The sequence below is a fragment of the Poecilia latipinna genome, unplaced genomic scaffold (genome assembly GCF_001443285.1).
Source record: "Poecilia latipinna isolate Pla-1442-1.1 unplaced genomic scaffold, P_latipinna-1.0 Scaffold100, whole genome shotgun sequence".
NCBI lineage: Eukaryota > Metazoa > Chordata > Actinopteri > Cyprinodontiformes > Poeciliidae > Poecilia > Poecilia latipinna.
Window position 1 is genome coordinate 103,833 of NW_015112716.1, and position 17,628 is coordinate 121,460.

General features: G+C 39.5%; 1 protein-coding gene and 1 long non-coding RNA gene across 17 annotated transcripts in view; one reads left to right on the plus strand and one right to left on the minus strand.

The window, feature by feature from the left end:
• Positions 1–17,628, minus strand: part of LOC106943542 (voltage-dependent L-type calcium channel subunit alpha-1C-like) — a 138,942-nt gene that overhangs the window by 98,797 nt on the left and 22,517 nt on the right. The gene's annotated exons all lie outside the window — the stretch shown is intronic.
• The window catches only part of LOC106943620 (uncharacterized), a 116,263-nt gene that overhangs the window by 72,520 nt on the left and 26,115 nt on the right, over positions 1–17,628 (plus strand). The window lies entirely within an intron of this gene.

Consider the following 17,628-nt stretch of genomic DNA (forward strand, 5'->3'; position numbering starts at 1 on the left):
CAGGAGAGAGACAGCCGGTCAGTCTGAGGATAACCTTTTTGGCCAAAAAATAGCTCAGTGGTGGAGATATTTTTCCGTCACCATGGCGCAAGATGGGTGTGGAAACTCCACTTTGCTGATGGAGTTCCCAGAGAGAGAGAGAGGCGACTTAACAGGTTGGTTTCAGCCCAAAATAAATAAGGAGTCACGCTACCAGTTCACTGTGGTGACCAAACTGATAGATTCATTTTTCTTTTTTTTTTCTCTTCCAACCTTTTTTATCAACCTAAGTCAGGTAAAAGGAGGCTAAATTTTGCGTGAAACGTTAGTGATTACTTTTTAAAGAGAGACAGATTAGAGTTTCGATCATGTTAGACTTGTGATCAGCTGATGATTCTTTGAATATTCGTTTGGGTTTCTATAAGCAGTAGATACATTAGCTGCTTTATTTTGGTTACGCTTTTCTAACTGTCGCCCTTAAAGCACTAGCATGTAAGTCAGCGGTGTCCTCATGGCAGTTAAGGGGTTAAGCTAAAATTGTTCATACTATGTGTAATATTTTCTATAGTCAATTTCCAATTAAATGCTAATATCCTTATTCTGGAGAAAAAAACTAGTAAGATATGGATCTGATTGCTTTCTGTAAAGTTTGACAGACATGAGGTTAATTAACATAATTTGAGACAGATAAAAGTTTCTATGCTTAAATAAAATGAGCATCTTCCTGTGAGTCCCCTGCAGATTAAAACATTCCTACTTCTGCTGTTCTAAATTTCATTCCTGGGTTGCATGGGAAAAATGTATCGGTCTCGCATGCGACGTTTAAAACAAATACAACAAGCAAAACTCCGAACCTCACAATCAGTTGCAGCGTGACGGATGTACAAATGTGATCATGTCAGAGATGACGTCCGCTCTTCTTTGACAACCTTATTGTAATAACCGACAACAAGAAATTGGTAAATTGGGTTAATCTTCCTTGATTTACGACAATATAAGTGCAACGCCGATAAGATCCCCGCAAGAGATGAAAGATGTAAAAAAAAAACAACAAAAAAACAGACTGAACAGAAAACGAGGAAGTGGTAGTTAGCTCGGGGAAGAGGAAACAAGAGGAAAGGACCAGGATACATCTCGACTTCACATATACACATAGTCATGCACGCAGAGCAGGCAGCAGATATTAATAACTGCTTATTAATATTCATCTGCAGTGGAGGGGATGTGAGGCTAGAGTAACCCAGATAGAGATGTCTGCCTGCCGGAGTCTCTCTATACGTTGCTACTTTTCACATCTAATGTTCATGTTAATGTATACATTAAACATTCAGCAGACACTCTTATCCAGTTTGCTTTGACTGATAAAATTCAAATGGCACCTTCTCTGCTTTCCGCCTTGAGCAGAATTTGACACTCCAAATTGATGTGTGGGCTGTGATTTTTTTTTTTTTTTGATGTAAATATATTTAGATGGGCTGACATGCTGTGATGACTTCAAAGCTCCATTTGGTTTGCTTTAATTTGGCTGCAACTTATCCTTTTCTCTCTCTTCTGCTGGGCATCCATGTCCGACTGTTCCTTACGGTGCCGATCGGATGTTTTACATGGCTGCGACTGAATTGTCGTGAGGTTTTATTGATACCTTTGAACTGCTTGCTCCTCTTTTGGGGGAGGTGTAGTTACAAACAACAGATGGGACAAAGATTGAGCTCTCTGGACAGAGTCACCAGATGTGTTTGCAGGAGTTTCTCTGCCTGCTTCATTCGATCCACAATCAAGAGGATCTTGAAAGAGCATTTCATCTAATGATGTTCATTATGTGTGAAGCACTTTGTGTCCGTGTTTATTTTTAAGTGTGCAGCATAAACCTCTTTACAGTAATCAATGTTAAAGCCACCAAGCAAATGAAAGAATATAGGGGGGGAATAACACAAAGTTGACTTTCTCGTATTTTAATCATTCTGGTAGTCTGGCTCTGAAAATGATCCACAGATTTCAGCGACTGATGGATGCATACATCGGTTCCTAACACTGGCCGTTTGGCAGCCAACCAAATTATCCTTTGCCCGCTCAGTTGCTCAGTTCATTCATCTTGTAAACACACACACACACACACGCACGCATGCACGCACACGCGCACATGGATTCACTACAATGGCAATGGCTGCTCAGGAAAGGCCTTCGACTTCTTGCAGCCACCTACATTCTTCGGTTGAAATACTCTGACAACAGGACGCTCTTTTAGTAGAATTGTGCACATTGCATTTTAAACGTTCATTAAGCATCCTCGAGTCTACTTGTAGAAGAAACTGAGTTTCAATGAAATGAAAAATGCATGGCTAGTTTTTAATTTGTCTCTTTTCTTTTTATGAGCATATTATTTGGTCCAGTTTCTGTTTTTCACACTGCTGCGTGACGTGACCGTTTGGATTTTAATTCGTCCTCCTCTGCAGCATATTAAACAACTTGTACTGTGAACATAGTTTTACCAGTCATTAACAATTCTCAGTTACTCACTCATACATTGATTTAGTTCTCTGTTGCTTTTCCATTAAGCTGCTAATCAATTCATGCCTCATCCTCATATCACTGATGTTTATCCTAGTCCTTGTCTGTTCCGGGTTTTACTGATGTTCTCTAAGCACCTCATAACAGTTATAAAGATGTGCTCTGTCATCTGTGTTCAAATTACATTTTACTTTTATTTTCTTTTTAAATCTCTTTCTGTGCCCATGTGAAAGTTTCTTACAGACTAAACGTGTTTAAAATGTGTTCTTTAGGGCAGAATAAATAGGTAAATCTGGATCTTTTGGAGCATGTACCTCCGCATCAAAATAGTATAAGTAAAGGATGAAAAACGGCAAAAGACAAGTCATTAAGACGATGCGTTCTACATGAACGTTATAGCACGCACAATGAGTTTTGATATGAAGATCAAAACTCATCTGCTTAGTTACATAACATCTTCTCTTGTCTTTCCTCTTTTGCAAGATGAATGTTCCGGTGTTTCATATTATATTTGTAACCAAGAGAAACATTGTTCCCACACACTCTGATTACTTTAAAATAAATCAAACACAAATTTCAATGTACTTTTGAGTTAAACTACTACTTCTCTTTCAATATTGAAAATTCATTTGAATTTACTCAAACTTAATGGTTGGATTTTTCAGTCCGAAGTTATACAGATGTAACCAAAGGTGAATTGAAATTGAAACCTTTTTCCACATTTTTCTTTGTACTTCACAGTGGAAGATTTGAAGGAACAATGCGTTTTCTTATAGCTATAGCACTTCCATTAGAAAGCTAAAAGTCTTGTATAGAGCAGATCGTTTGAAAGTACCATGTTCTATAAATAACCATCTAAAATACATCCGCAGCAGTTCATGGACATGACATGCTTTCATACAACACAGTGAACATTCCCGCCATTTCCGAGACTTATGTACCACATGTACGATCTATCCCTGACACCCCTATTTCCAAACCTGTCAAATGGCCAACTTGCAATTTTCTTTGTGTCAAACAAAGCAAGAAAAATGCACTGTCTTTTATATCAGCACAAACATCCAACCTCCACTTTCAGCGATTCCCCCGCCCCCTCCTTTTCTGGCGTCACGTCTTTGCCAAGCCTGCCGGCAGGACTCACTGCTCTCACTCTTTCAAGAGGCATGCAGCTGCAAAGAAAAGTGTGCTTCAACCAGATGCTTCAGATTTAACACGATTTTTTCAGAGAAGCCAAAACGACGGAAATTTGAAAAAAATACAAATAAAAATTGATGTGTTCATTTTGGAGACGAGAAAAATCACTGTAGTCAGCGATTGACTATCAGTCTCCCTTTTCCTTGAGTAAGGCAAGCTCAGGGAAACTTTAATACTTGATGACTTATGTATGCAGGAAGGAGTGTCTTTAGCTGTTTCAACGTTAAACAGAGAACTGTCGGGAATGTAGGCAACGTGAACACAAACATCATCCATACAAACAAGTCTCGCATATGCCTTTTGAATTAGTTCTCAGTTTTTGGCTTTTCAAGTGTAAACAATACAAAAGAAACAATAATTTCAAGTTAATGCTATCGATGTCTACTGAGCAGTCAATCTGGTTCCGTGCTTGTGAAACACATCCCCTCATGCACCAATAAGCTACTCCACTTCATTTTTGTCTGTGGTCGTTTTTGAGAATTTTGTAATAAGACATATCGAATAAGATAAAAAGACAATCGACTGTACATCCCTTTAACAGACAAAGTAAAACATAAACTACCTTAAAAGCTGCAACGTTTTATTTTCCAGCTACAAAACAGTTCAAGAGTCGTTTTAAACAAATACCTGGAACTTTATTTGACAGAGCCAGCTTTCATATTATTGGAACAGTTCACATCTTTGAAGGCCTTGTCAATCCGGGCAATAACGCCATTTAACAAGATCTGATCATCTGATCAGGCCAGACCTGGTGATTTCATTCAGTTTGACGCCATTTAGACGGTCACGGGATAAAGACCGTGAACTCGAGCAGCCCTTTGAAGAAAATCTCCAGAAAATAAATATTACCAAAAAGTCCTTGTGCTACAGTCTGGTGGATGCTTCACGCTCCAGTTTGAATAGCAATAATTTGACATGCTTTTGCTTGTGCATGAATTGACAAAAAAATAAAAATAAAAAATGTCCACAGTGCTGCTGGAGCATATGATCGCACTGTTAGCTCCTGACTGTTTTTTTTTTTTTTTGACAAAATCCAGAGATATTCTGCAAATCAAAGGGGTTGATAATTGGCTATTACAAAGAAAATGCCATAAAAACCTTCTTTATTACTTATCAGCTGCAAATACGAATGGCCGTGACCTTACCGTAAAAATGCCATTAATTAAGCCATCTTTCTCGTGCTACAAGGCCGTCAAGGTGAAGATATTTTACTGTGGAGTCAATAAGTGCCCTCGCAAGCTTTACACGTTACAATGGTGCTTCTGTGGATCCAAAGGGGGAAGCTGTAATCTGAGGTCGAGCAACACACCGGGGTGAGTCATCGAGCAAAGCATAGTCGTAGTAAAGTCTTTGCAGATGAGTGTAGTCTTGCTCAGAACCTTAAAAACAAGAAAAAGGGGAAAAAAATAAAATCTGTGTGCATGCCTGTAATTAACCGACGTGCCTACATAGCTATAAAGCTCTAATGAATGTGTGTTCATAGTTTAGCTTGGAGAGTCTGGCTTGGCATGGTCTCGGAGGGAGTGTTAAGTTTATGACTCAGGCTCTGCCCATCCTGCACAGGAGAAGTGAGGCCCTGGGAATAGATGTAGCAGCACACCATGTTCCTAATCAAAGCGGTTATAGCTAAAATGAAATAGATCAAATGGCTTCGAGTTACTGAATGTGACAATATATTTCTTTTCATTAGGGTATTTGGAGTTACGGAAAAGGCCGTTAACTTCAGCGGCAATGGCTGGTGTAAGGTTTTACACAATCTATACGGGATCTCGGGTAAAAAGATCACAGCGTTGCGGTAATTGTAGGAACATTTAAGCAAATCATGACCTAATTGGTTTCATTTAAATTTGAGAAGCAGCAAATTGCGTTTCTTGAAAGCTTAGCTTTTGTTACTGTGATAATAATGTTATCGATCTCATTTATTTTGTAGTTTATTGACGAGCAAGTATATATAATAACCTTCTCGCCGCTTATTGCTCTGAGTACGAGACATTTTTGTTCTGCTCAATTCAGCGCGACACTGGGATTACGACAAGCTGGTGTTATTGGGTTCAGTAATTAGTCTGCCTGCTCAGGTAAACCCAGCAGTTGTCAGGTTAACAACTCATAGCTTGCTAGCTGTAGTTTTAAATAGAAAATACAACTCAAACACCTCTGAGTGTTTGATATCAAATACATAATAACTTTAAATGCCCCCTTTGAATACCTAGAACTGCCTATATGCCAAATATACATTCATGTGCAATAATATACAGAGTTCAAAACATTTTGGCACTACTGCAAAAGCTAACATCCACAATTCTCTTTGTCTCTGGTTTTGGGTTACAGCCAATCAGTGCCAAGAACAATAATTGCTGCTCCTGGATTAGCTGGCTTTGCAAACACCAGCCAATATTCCTGTCAGGCATCGATGCGTCGAGGTATTTCAGCTTCCCGAACTACATTCTCTTTCCAATATGCTTTCCAAAAATTTTAGCAAATAAGCAAATTTCCTGCAAATAATTCTTCTGTATGATCAAGTCTGCTGTGGCACCAACCAGCCAAATGCCAATATTTTCTCCCCATGTTGCAGGGATTTACTTTGCTGTTTACCTGCTTTTCTTCTTCATCTCATGATATTAAAGACTCAGACAAAGTTGGAGCAAAAATAAAAAAAAGCCTGTATGCAATAATGTATGTATGTAATCACAAGCCTGAAAATGAGAAGGCTGCCAGTGGGTATATTGACATTTGTATGGGATGCCAGAGCTGCCATAATTGTGTGGCCATTTATTTTCCCACACGCACATATGGAGGACACAAATTTGCTGTTTAAATGTAATAAATATTTTTTGTCAGATAGTATTTACGTGTAGTGTTTACTAGATTCTCATAATCCTCACATCTAACTTGACAGAGAAATTGTACTTAATTCCATCTGCTTGCACAGACTGGTCACAGAGAAATAAATTTGAGTTAAAAAAAAAAAAAACATGTTGCCTGAAAACTAGAAAGGCAACATCAAACATTTCAGCATTTGAACTTACACAAATAAAAATCAATCAAAGCGAGTAATAATAAAAAAGATTAACGTTAGCTTAACTATGTTTTCTGTGCTTGCTAATCACAGCCTGTAGAAAGACGATTCTGAACTAAGCACAAAGTTAGTGCATGAAGCTAGCAGACAGCAGTAGATCTGATTTTACTCTTAAACAATTTTTATTAATTATGGAGACATAAAAGTCCTGAAGTCCATCCAGTGTGGAATTTAAATAATTTAAGCAATATTTTCAAGACTTTTTGTTACACTGTAATTCATTGATATTTGCTCCAATCCAGTTTTGGGACAGCCAACTCTAAAAATATTATACAAAATCAGCATACTTCTCAAAATGAACATTGCCACACCTACTGTCTGATTAGTTTTTTGTTTTGAGATAGCTTTGCCAACTTGGACTGATCAACTGATTGCTAAAAAAAAAAAATGTGTTAGTATGAGGCAGCTGCTTATGGTCTGTTTGAGACATCCAAGACGAGCCATTAGCTGTTTATCCTGCAAATTCTCCAAACAGTACAGTGGAGGCAGGGAAAGAGGAATTGTTTAAATCATTAAAAATCAGTCTATTCGTTTTTACCTGCCAAGACAGTCTGACAGAAGCCAGTGAAAGAAGGTGATCTGATGAAATGAGAGCAATAGGGAACTCCAGATCCAACGTTCAGGAAAAACTACGCACACCCTGAACACACCTTCTGTTCGACATGGTGGAGAAACCATCATGCTGTGGTGTTTCTTTGATTTGGCAGCAACATGAGAGCTGCTCAGAGCTGATGATGAAATGGACGAAGCTAAATACAAGGTGATCTTGGTTGATGCTGGAGCCTGGGAAATACTTGAGCATGGGGTCGCAGTTCACCACTGGCTCATACAAAGATGGCCAACTAAATCCAAATAAACGTCTGTAGCAGGACTTGAAATTTGATGTTCACCGATAATCCTTAAGTCTTATTTTGAAAAAAAAAAAAAATGTGCAAAACTTTAAGTGTTTTGCTGCAGAGCTGATCTAAAAGACGTGCAAGAGTGAATCACTCCACATTTTTTAGATTTTTACTTGGTGGGGGGGGGGGCATTTCTTTTCTTTCCACTTTGCGATTTTGCTACTTTGTAGTTGACGGAGCAAAAATTCCTAATTTACGACAATACGACAAAATACAGCACATTTTAGGGGGTGTCAATACTTTTGAAAGGCACTTTAAAAAAATGTATTTGATTTCACATCAAAAGAAGAATTTAATAAACAAATCGAAGCTGATTGCAAATTGTATGAGACAAATACCAAGCAGCCAGTGAGTTTTAGTTTTTATTATTATTATTATTTTATTATTTTAGTGCAGGTTTATAATTTTGGATCATAGTAGAAGCTGGGCATACAGCACAGCCTCTCCGAGCTCTATAATACCCTGAGTCTACTGGGATATGTGGGGCCCGAGCTGCAGTAGAAGAAATCAAACGGCCCTTTGATGAGAGTTTGGCTACCAAGTGAAAAATGGCACAGAGTGTGTATGAGACAGTTTATGGATATAAATACACCACAAAGCTGAAGTGAAACACAAAAGACTTCACTTCTGTTTGTGACGGGACAAAAAAAGCATGTGTGCCACCCACTTCTCGCTCTGTCAATAGTAAAAAAAAAAAACTGACATAAAATTCATAGATTAAACAGGGTTTAGGAACGGGGGAGAGGAGTAGAGGAAGGAGAGCAGAGGAAGACATATGTTGAGTGGGTGAACAAGCAGGGACGGCTGGGGAGGGGGGCAAAAAAAAAAATCACAAAACACAAGTGAGTCTCTTCACCATCTGCAGGAGTCACTACCTTTGCCAGTCGTTCTCTTTAGCCACAAATTAGATTTTTTTTCCTCACCCCCTTTTACCCTTCTATTCTCCCTATTCTTTCCTTTTGTAATTCTTTTGTAAAAAAAAAAAAAAACTTTAGTGCACTAATCCATATGTGTTTGCTTTTGTGTGCGTGTGTGTGTGTTTCTCCTTTGTGTGCAGGGACATCTCACGGCTACCATGAGCTAATGAGCTCCATTTAAATTCAGCCCCTCTGATCCTTCCCTCTCGCCCAGTTTCTCTGCCCCAAGGGCCGTTCCCTGCTCTGCCCTGGAAACTCCACTTCGGTAGCGGCCATTTTGGCTCATTAGAAACAAGCTGCTGAACCAACATGCACGTCTCTCTGAATCAGTATCAGGCTAATGGATCACTGCTGTACTGGTGTGCATACGAAACGCGCGTTTGGATATGTGATCAGGCGTGTGACTAAATATTTGCGCGCGGTGGATATGTGTGTGTCTGAGGATACACGACTTTGTGTGTTTTAGTGTGTACTTGTTGTGAGTGTGTGCTTTTCTGTGAGGCATCACTAGCTTATGGATGAGTCATCCTGAAGCGCTCCAGTAACATCATCTCTCTCCTTTCACTGCACTTCCAACTTTCCCGATTTCTTGTTCTCTTTCACTCTTTCCCTTCTTTTTTTATGTCACTTTTTTTCTCGGTCTTCACACAGTTATAGCTGTGATGCCAGACTGACCACTCCCTCTGTGTGTGCAGCTTGTTTGGTAGAGATCAAACAGCACGTGTGTGTGTGTGTGTGTGTGTGTGTGTATTCAAAATTCACATGGTAACAACCTTCTCTCAAGGATATGTTTTCATATTTTCACCTCATGCGACACGTAAACAAACACAGCTTTTATGAATATGGGCTGAAGGAAAAGAGCTGTGCTTATTTTTGTCCTCGTTGAGGTATCTGAGGAAAGTTATGCAAGCATGGCAAAGGCATTGCCTCAAAATACCCAATGCAATCACAATTGTTCTACATCTAATAGAAAAAATACAAGTGTGAAGTGGATGACAAAGGATGCACAGTTATCAAAAATCTTTCAGGAGTAAAGTTTTGAAAAGTGTGGTGTGTGTTTGGATTCCTGTCCCTGCTGAATCACACTCGGCAAAACTACCAAGCTACCAATCACACCTCCACATCTTTTGGAATATGTCTGTGCCACCTTTGCTCATCTAGAGATGAAAGTTTTTGCCCATTCTTTGCAAAACAGCTCATGTTCAGGCGGATCAAACGGACAGCATCTGTGTGAAAAGGCATTTCCAACTCCGAGAACAGATTCTCAATTGGGTTTTAGTCTGGGACTTTGATAAGACAACTCTTAACATGTTTTGATCTAAACCATTCCATCTTAGCAGTTTCATTGCAGTCTCCAACAGGTTTTCTTTTAGCATTGACTTACATTTATCCCTTGTATCATTTTAGGTGCCAGTCAGAAATACGTCAAGCAGGCCCTCTAGAACTGGAACTTAACTCTGAAACTGCTGAGAAGCTCCAAGTTTAGCATCCAATATGTCTGCACAGACATGAAGTGAAAGTTATCTATCTGAACCATTTATTAGAACTTCTAAAGGTTTGCAGCGGTTTATGTTTGAGGATCTGCGCATGTTACTTTAAGACGTACACTAGTTCCAAACTTACGCAGCCACACACCGCAACTCAACATGAGCAGATCCCCTTGGTATGAAGTGACATTTTGAGATTTGTGATACATGTTACAGACATGTGATTTTTTTTTTTTTTTTTTAGATAAACAAGTGAGCTCTCATGTACCGCTAGGCTGCAAAAGTAGAGTGTGAAGCACACACACACACACGCACGCACACGCAGTACGCACAGAAACAAGTGCCAGTATTTCTGAGTCATAGTGCTATTGGATACCAAGCTATGAACAGACCTCTTTGTCCAACACATTCCTCCTTTCAAAACCATCAAAACGTATTGTAAACATTTACTTTTTAGTACACCAGCTCCACCATCTCACACATACATCTGTCAGTTTCTGTAAAGGTCTGCCTCTGTGTTATTCTTAAACTGGTCTTTGTTACAGCCTACTTTGTGTCTCTATATTGCTCCTAAACAGGTTTCAACAAAGGAGTGGAATAACTGATAAAACACACACACACACACACACGCGCGCAGCTTGAAATGTTTTCCAGAGGTACTTCTTAAGTAGAGCAGTAATGGTATGACTGAGCTTATTTTCTAGTGGAATTTGGTGCTTCCAGCTAAAATAATCAGGAATACTTGAATGCCATGTGGCAGTTTGAAGGGGAAGTTTTACCAGCATGACTGTTGTTGGGGGGCTGCGGGGCATAAATACATTCGAGGAAAAACGAAAGAGGGTGAAGAACTGGCAAACCTAATCCCAGTAGGTTGTTTATGCTGCATCCAACTGCTCTGACTGAGAGGCAATATGTCTTTTTCATGGGATAATTGTATATTCAGCACAAAATCTTTAATCTGCTTTGTGGACAAAGTACATGAAAAGATTGGTGGAGGTCTGACCTTTGCGTGTGCAACATTTATCTGTTTTGTCTTGCCTTGTGGAGAGGCTTAAGCACATCAAGGCATAAGCTTGGTCAGCAGCCTCTCTGCAGCACTGTAAAGAAGTGGATGCACGACACACACAGGCCAACTCTCCTCCCGGCTTTTCACAGAACAAAAGTGGGCCAATCAAAGAGCTTACTATCCTAAAAAACTAATGTAAGTGGCTCAAAAGATGCTTTAGAGGAGGGAGAAGTAAGAAACCAGCATCAACTAAAAATGCATGTTTATCTGTTCACTGCACTTTAACTACAAAAAAAACCCCATGCATCCCATTACTTTCACCTGACAAAAGGCAACATGGCCAATTTTATACTGATCTGAAAGGGTCAACTAAGACAGACCTTAGTTCCAACCAATACCATCTTTTATGGTATTGTAGTATTTTTTCATTTAACTGAAAATGAACAGGACACAAAACAATGTTACATTTAGAAACCACTGTCCTGTCTGAAGGCCCTACAGCCAAATCCTAATTTGCCGACCCAGTGCCTGGTTAGGTTTTTCCCATCTTCTACCAAACTAATCTGGATTAATAATTCATGTGACCCTTAGAGAAAAAATACAGAGTTATCCCTTTAAAACATAGCATTCTTTTCTCATATACTGACTGACTGACCATACCCAAATGTAAGTCTGGGTCACTTACAGTTGTGGAGAAAAACAATCTTCCTTATTACAGACTAATGTATTTGTAGAAATGGACACTTAAAATCTATTTCAATATCTCGGAAATGGCTGCTCGACTAGGTCTGAAACAAATTGATACTTCTCACTACCAGCCTTTAAAAACTGTTGTGAACAGAGACCATTTTCCTATGTTTACACCAAAGCACGGAATATAATATTCCACAACATATTATGCTGATGTATTTTAAACTTTTAATCGCCAAGAAAGGAAAGAAAATATCTATTAAACATTTATTTAAAATGTAATAAAATGTAATTGCTGGTGAGAAGCAAAGTGAGGCATTCCCATTCTCTTTTCTATTAAAGTGGCTAAAATCACACAGATGAATCTGTCACATTAGCGCAGAGGTTCCCAAACTGTGGGGCGCGCCCCCTAGGGGGGCGCCGTGCCATTGCAGGGGGGGGCACTGGATGGATGAATGGGGGGAAAAAAACAAAAAAGAAAAAAAAACAATGATGAACGCTGTGTGTGCTGGGGGGAGGGGTGGAAGAGTATAACAGGGAGTCTCTAAGAGTACCCCCTGGTAACACAGATTGTTTCAGTCAGAAGATCAAAGTCTAACTCTCCCTATTGTACTCCACAGGGGGGGCCCAGAAAGTGTTGGAAATCACTGGAGGGGGCCCAGGAGTAAAAGTTTGGGAACCACTGCACTAGCACCATATGATTAGGAGATTGTTACTACCTCACTATCATCCCACCACCGTTAATTCTACCATCAGACAGCGCTTGAGGAAAATGTAAGACTGTCGGTAAGAAATTAAAAGCAGAACTATACTAGATGAGAATTCAGATATAGAAAGTCCTGTGCAGAGTCAAAGCCCAGATCCTAAACTCATTGAGATGCTATGGTATGGGGTGTCTTTTAAATGAAGTGACCATGCAAGAAAAACCTTTCAAATATCTCACAACTGAAAGTGAGGAGTGGGATAACTTTTCTCAGCCCCATATCAGAGACTGGTAGATGTGTACACGGCGCATCTCGCTGCTGTTCTTCCAACCAAAGATGGTATGAGCAGCTCTTAGGGAGCGTCCTAACCATTTTGTCAGAACACAAGATTCATACAGTCTTCTATTTAATGTATAAAAGAAGGTAAATGTTTAATCCTGACGTGAAGATTGTTTTTAGAAATGGATGAATATTTACTGGGATATTTTCACATGACTGTTTACAAACGGACACTGTGCAGAGTTATTTTAAGGTTTTTCTAATAAAAGTCCAATTGAAATAGTTGGTTAATCCAAAACTGACTCTTAAATCAAGTTCCTGTTCCACATAAGGCTTTAGACCTAATGAAAATATTAATGTATAGAAATTCATATCAATTAGTGATTAACCACCTGAATATCTCATGTCATGAAATTTACCCTGCAAATAATGGATTGTCAGTGGTGAGTGCCTTTGTAAAATACATTTTTGGACCGTCTGGGAGTGATTCACAGATTGGACTGAAAGTGAGTAAAAAATCTAAAAGAAAAAAATAGAGCTCCAAGACAAAAAGAAGAAAAAAAAACACTACAACAGACTCACAAAAATGACAAACAGAATACTTGGATGAAGATCAAGCATCAGAGAGACTAAATACTAAAAAGAGAGACTAAGTTTAGCTCTTCCCCTGAGGACTCTACTCAGGTTCTTGCTCTCCTCCCTTTCTTCTCCTGGCCTCTTCCTTTCCACAATCCATCACAAAATAATTAACTTACTATAAGTGAAATTAATCCCACTAATTGGTTTTAAAGGTATTTTTGGAAACGAAAAGGGTGAGGTGAGAAAAAATGTCAGTGTGTGTGGATGTGAGTTTGAATATAAGCAATCGAGAAGGTGGGGGAGGGTGGCACCTGTTCACCCATACCTTTGCAGAGAGGATGTGACCTCGCCAGACAGGAAATGAACTTGCGACAAAATAGGAAAGATGTAAGCTGCAATTTTCTTTGATTCTCCTCCTCTTCTCTGGAATACATAGAACTGCTTAGGTTTTCGACTCTTCTGTCCTTCTGCTGTCTGATACTGAAAGAAAACGCTGTTGTTTTCGCATGAGTGGATGAAGAAACAGCAAATGACAGAAAAGGCTTCTTAAGTAGCTTCAAAGCTTAAGTAAAATGTGAATTCACTGAAATAGCATCGCAAGTTGTCCAAACAGATATTTTTATCCTCTTCGTCTTTCATGTTTGACATTTATTGATGCATTAGGGACGCAGAATGAGAACAGCTTAGTGGATCAGAACAAATACAGACGCGTAGTAGGATTAAAAGAGCAAGAAGGCAAATTTTGTGAAAAATAGAGCAAAATATGCAACATTTTGCATTTTGACATAATTTACCCGATCACTTAATATGAAATGAAAATGCAATTAAATGAGACTGTGACGTCATGACACAAATAACTGGCCTACACCTTTAATCCCTATACACATGCACTTGAATGGGAGTACAATGAAAACAACACGTATTTCGAAGATTTGACATAAGTTGACGTTCCACGAAATCCACTTTATTTTCTTAGCATATTATTTTCAAGTTTACACTTTTGACAGCTGGCTCTCTCAGAAAAGCATAATTAAGGTTGTAACAATGTCAGAGACTGCTCACACCATCTCCATGAACGTACTGAGCTAAAGCCACCGAGCAGGGGCGGCCTGGCATATGGGACTACCGGGAACTTCCTGGTGAGCCGGTGGGCTAGCAGGCTGGTGATTTAGCCCATGGAGAAGCTGTGAGGTTTGGACACCGCAATACTTCATACTCTGCCACATCAAATGCAGGGTCTGCCTTCCTTCAGGCATGTCTGCTGCACATGGCTGCAGAGTGGTCCTGTAAACACATGAGCGAGACCGCAGGACCTGCCGGCTGACAGTGCAGAAGGGAGATCAGAGAAACTCATCCCACAAAGCCCAGCCTAAGGAAACAAATAGCCTCTGAGGCTATGTATGCATGCATACATTTTGTAGCGGTAAATTGACAATCTGAGAATAGAAATAGTTACGTTAGTGCTGTAACTGTGGATTGATTCTGGAAGGAAGCTGGAGAACCTGTTAAAAACGAATCAAGCCTTGGCTCAGTCATGACTCCGTATAGTTTGCTTCTGCAAGTTAGCTTAAATGTACGTAACATGATTATATCAGTTCTTTAGCTTAAGATTTTTATAAATAGGAAGATTTTTGATGCTGTTAAATATTTTTCTACTGCTTCTCCATGTGTAATTCACCACTTAAGAAACTGTTAGATCCTGTTTGTGCTAATTTGTTTGCCAAGCCTAACCTTCTGGACCGAATCTGTCATTTATAATTTCACTCCGTTATCGTTCGCTCTCTCTCCCTTTGCCATTTTGATTCACTGCAACATATGCTGCCACTTTCCTCACACGCAGACTAATTACGGGTGGAGGAAAGGGAGGAAGAAATATAACATAGCCTCTCAGGGTGAGAGAAAAGAGGTGAGAGAAAGGGCAGGGAAAGAGAGGAAAAAAGAAAGAAAGAGGATGAGAGTAGGGAAGGGGTCCTTGGGGTGAATTATTCATCTTACACCGTGACACCTGAGGGCAATCTACCTCTCTGAGTCACCACCGTTAAAGAGACGGAGAGTAGACTGTGTGAGTCAGAGCTGCCCAAGAGGATATTAACATCTGTACGTGTGTGTGTATGTATGTGTGTGTGTGTGTCCTGTGGAGTATTGTCCCCTAAGCCGATCATGTGCTGCCTACATACGGAGACGATCTAAAGTGTAACTGGTGGTTGTCGCTCACACACAGACACGGGCGTTCAAAAGAGTCCTTAATAAGCCAGGCCAGCACGGCACACAGCGTAAGCTTTCCTCTTACTGAGCTCCAGCCGAAAACTGAGCTAGCATTAAGCAGCAGCACGGGTAAGAAAACGCACACGCGCAAACACACAAAGCCAATGTTGAGCTTCTCAAACATTACACATGTCATCTTTCCATTAGCTGTTATTAAATTAATAACTGCCATCATCCTCTTTGCCTGTAATGCGCTATAATCTGCCTTCTCCAGTCAGGCTCTCAGACCTCGCCGACGGTTGACGGGATCATCGACATTCATCAGCGCCAGTCTCGCTTCTTGGCTGAATTATTAAGCGTACACATTTCTTACATCCCAAACCTTGGTGTTCCCAAGCAGAAAACGGGAAGAAAAATAATTTGTTCCAGAATGTCGTTAAAACTGCTGGACTTTATTTGAGGGCCTCAAACCAGTTCAGTGAGTTTGTAGGCTTTCGGTGTCTCACAGAAAGATCCTTCAGTATGCTGCACAGCAGCTGATGGAGTAAATGATTCATAAAGCGATACTTAAACTTCAAGATACCCAGTGGACTCATGTTCTTGCTTTTCTTAGAATTGATTAGGCTAGGTTGAAAATATTGGATGGACAAATGGGTTATTTAACTTCTAATAAGACTAAAAAAAACAAAGATTTTGGAAGCAAGTCTTCAGTACTGTCTCTTGCTGAGGTGCTGAAAAAAGATCAGGAGCGTTTTGATGTCTCTGTTTGTCTTGTGGCTCTTTTATATGCGCTCCACTTTCTCTGGCACCGAGCTTGACTTCCTACTGAAATTATCCAGGCAGACCAAAAATAATCCACCGCTAGAGAGAGGCGGCAGCGGCGATGGGATGGAGGAGAGAGGAAGAAAGGTAGAGGAGCGAGTGAAAAAGAGGTGGCGGAAAGGAAAAATCAGGAGATTAAGAATAAATAGACATGTGAAAAGTGGGGAAAATGTGGATGCAACGAAAGGATGTAAATTGGCAAGAAAAATGAGGTGGAACACAATAGAACGGGCAGCAATCACAGTTACTGTCACAAGTGTGAATTTATTTGAATTCCTGCTTTCCGTTGCATTACCTATGAGTCTGTTGGCTGGAAGATCTGCAACTTCCAGCCAACTTTTTCCAAATTAGGTGTTCCTTATTGTGAAGATAATCCCTAGCACGTGATACGGGCTTGGATACAGGAATATGACAGAGTGTTTGAAAAACGACACGCCGGGACTTTGCTCCTACAGTCGAGCAGTCTCGGTTAGAAACGTTCAAGAAAAGGAAAGCGAGTCGGAAGTGAAGAAATGCCATGTGATCTTCCTTCTAACATTTAACTTCGGTCATGAGTTTTGAGTTGAAATGGTAATAGGACTCAAGTGGTTAGCTGTGGTTTCACCATTTAATGTTTTAGGTTAGTGTCTTGTTAGCAAAAATAGTCAGGAATGACTTATTTCTGCTTTCCCCCCGAAATTATTTCAAATAAACACACATTTGAATTTTGCTCCTTGATCGCAACACAAAGCAGTTGACTTCTCAGAGTTTTAGATATGTTTCTTCTGCACTTTAATCCTCAAATTTACTAGTTAGCATATTTTATTAGTATTTGATCTGTATCCACAATCGTCAATCTTACAAGAAATAAAGCACTGATGTTTTTCACTTTGTGCGTAATAAATTTGTGTAATACGAGTTACATTTTCTGAAATGAAAAAATAGAACTTTTTCATGATATTTTAATATGTTTGAGATGTACCCTTAAATTCTGTTGTCATGCAAAAGCACAGAATTTAAAGTCAACAGTTAACTCATGTTGTCAATTAAACCAGCAGGCTTAGAAAACTGATATTCATCTGGACATTATCCCATTCTATAAAGGCAACGTAATCTTAGTGATTTAAATTAGAAATGTTAAGTCTGATTTAATGTCAGACAGTGATATAAAAAGATTAAGTGTCTTTTTACACAAAGTATGTAAATACCTGGTTTCAATTCTTATAAAGTAGAACTTTTGCCAACATAATTCAACGCAGTGCTAACCAAGATGTACCAAAAAACAAAAAAAACAAAAAAAAAAG